This window comes from Chrysochloris asiatica, unplaced genomic scaffold, assembly GCF_000296735.1.
Source record: "Chrysochloris asiatica unplaced genomic scaffold, ChrAsi1.0 scaffold00013, whole genome shotgun sequence".
In the NCBI taxonomy this organism is placed as follows: domain Eukaryota; kingdom Metazoa; phylum Chordata; class Mammalia; order Afrosoricida; family Chrysochloridae; genus Chrysochloris; species Chrysochloris asiatica.
The window spans coordinates 28,946,259-28,948,967 of record NW_006408531.1 but is presented as its reverse complement, the minus strand read 5'-3'; the positions used below and the strand labels follow the sequence as shown (position 1 = coordinate 28,948,967).

The 2,709-nt window shown below is 48.2% G+C and overlaps 1 pseudogene; it reads left to right on the top strand.

The window, feature by feature from the left end:
- Positions 1-577: 577 nt before the first annotated feature.
- LOC102839625 lies at positions 578-1,709 on the top strand (annotated as a pseudogene).
- The last annotated feature ends 1,000 nt before the right edge of the window (positions 1,710-2,709 follow it).

Here is a 2,709-nt window from a genome sequence, read left to right as displayed (position 1 = left end):
TGAACTTTTCCTTCTTTCTTGTCTTCTTAATGACTTTTTGCTCTCTTCACGTATGATGTTCTTGATGTCATCCCACAACTCTTCTGGTCTTCGGTCTTTAATGTTTAATGTATCAAATCTGTTCTTCAGATGATCTCTAAATTCAGGTGGGATAAATTCATGGAATATATGAAGTATGAATCTAGGAAATTGGAAGTTTCCAAAAATGAAATGGAATGCATAAAGACCATCTCCTAGGTATTATTGAGTTGAAATAGACTGCAATTGCTGTCTGAATCTGAATTCTGAATCTGACAGTCGCATGGTTTACTATGCCGTGAATAACAAATTTAAAAGAAATGACATTGCATTCATCATCAAAAAGAGCATTTCTGAGACACCAGTGGTGGTGCTCTGGACTCTGGTAGTGTTCCCGCCACCCTGTCTCGCCACTCGCCTGTGGCGGCCGAGACCCGTCTGAATCCATGGTCTCCAATATGTTGTGGGGTGGTCGATGCAAGCGTTCCAGGAACCGGTCCAGGACTGTGGGAAGGTCGGACCTGTGCTGGAGTCTCAGTTGGTAAGCAGAGAAGCCAGGATGAAGATGCTCCCAGGAGTGGGTGTGTTTGGGACTGGAAGCTCCGCCCGGGTTCTAGTGCCACTGCTGATGGCAGAATGCTTCACTTTAGAAGCCCTTTGGGGAAGACAGAGGAGGAGGTGACGCAGCTTGCTGAGGAGATGAACATACCCTTCTACACCAGCCATACCGACTATGTCCCGCTACATCAAGACAAGGATCTGGTCAGCATCAACAATCCCCTTCACTCACCCGGCAAATGTCTGTAAAGGCTCTAGATATTGGGAAGACTGTGGTGTGTGAGAAGGCAGCAACCTCAGTGAATGCCTTTCGGATAGTAACAGCCTCACACTACTACCCACAGCTGATGAGCCTGGTGGGGAACGTGTTGCGTTTCTTCCCTGCCTTTGTGCTGAGCACTACGCAGGCGCAGTGATTTGTGAGGCCGGCATCTACTCAGGCAACCTGCTCAGCCCCAACTATAGCTGGATCTGTGATGAGCTCATGGGTGATGGGGCTCTCCACACCATGGGCACCTACATCGTGGACCTACTGACCCACCTAACTGGCCGGAGAGCTGAGAAGGTGCACGGGCTGCTCAAGACCTTTGTGAGGCAGAACTCAGCCATCCGTGGCATTCGGCATGTCACCAGTGATGACTTTTGCTTCTTCCAGATGCTCATGGGTGGGGGGGTGTGCAGCACAGTGACGCTTAACTTCAACATGCCAGGTGCCTTTGTGCATGAGGTCATGGTGGTGGGCTCTGCAGGACGCCTCGTTGCTCGGGGGGCTGACCTGTACGGACAGAAGAACTCGGCCACACAGGAGGAGCTGCTGCTAAGGGACTCGCTGGCTGTGGGCGCAGGGCTGCCCGAGCAGGGGCTGCAGGCCGTCCCACTGTTCTACCTGAAGGGCATGGTATGCACGGTGCAGGCCCTGCGCCAGTCCTTTCAGTCGCAGGATGATCACCGCACCTGGGACCACGCCCCCGTCGCCGTGGCAGCCTCATTTGAGGACAGGCTGTACATTCAGAGTGTGGTGGATGCTATCAAATGATCAAGCCGATCTGGGGAGTGGGAGGCAATGGAGGTGCTGACGGAGAAGTCCTACGGCAAACAGAATCTGTGATATGCTCCAGGGGAATAACCTGTAAGGCTATCCATGGCCTCTCTGCCACTGGACATAGGGACTAGGAACCATGGCAGAATGGCTTGGCCACAACAGACAGGTGGCTTTTGTTCAACAAATCCACTTACATTTGGTCTAGGTGAAGCCTAAGGTGATCCTAGGTAAACAATTCTATCCCCTCACAAACCCCTCAGACTGGCAGGGCAGGGAATGTTCTGTCTCTCTGGGCCAGTACAATATGTGTAGGTGGGACTGCCTGCTGCCAGGAGTCTGAATGGTTACATGGGGAAGGAGGGCCCACCAAAGCTTGACTTGTGAGTTGCTTCATTCAGGTTTGTGGCCCCCAAAGAGTGAAAAAAAGCATAAGGATCCATCTTGGCTGATTCCTCAGGCTGAGGAACAAGGACAAGAAAACTTGTTTCCATGCTGTTCCCGGACTGGGGCATCTCAGGAATGGTTAGGGCAGTACACCATCCCTTGGGGATTTCCCATGCTATCAGGTCCTTGAGGCCTCCTGGATGCTCCTTTCCTAGTAGGGAGGAGGGGACTTCTTAATTAGGTGAGATCTCAGGGGCTATTTAAGAATCCCTGATTTGGCAGAGAGGAAAACACAGGAGTGATTTGAAACATCTACTAAATGTTAATAAAGAAAAAAAAAAAAAAAGAGACAGAGAACATTTCTGATGAAGTATAATGTTGTCTGTCTGTTATAGGAGAATATGCATATGCCTAAAAGGAAAAACAGATAATACCACTATTACTAAAATGTATGCACCAACTACTAAAGCCAGTGGTAATGAAATTGAAGAATTCTATCAACTTCTTCAGTCTGAAATTGATCAAACATGCAATCAAGATACAATGATAACTACCGGTTTTTGGAATACAAAGGTTAGACACAAAAAGGAAGGATTTATAGTTGGAAAATCTGGCATTGGTGATAAAAACAATTATGGAGATTGCATAATAGAACTTTGCAAGACCAATGATTTAGTCATTGTAAATATCATCTTTAAAAACATAAA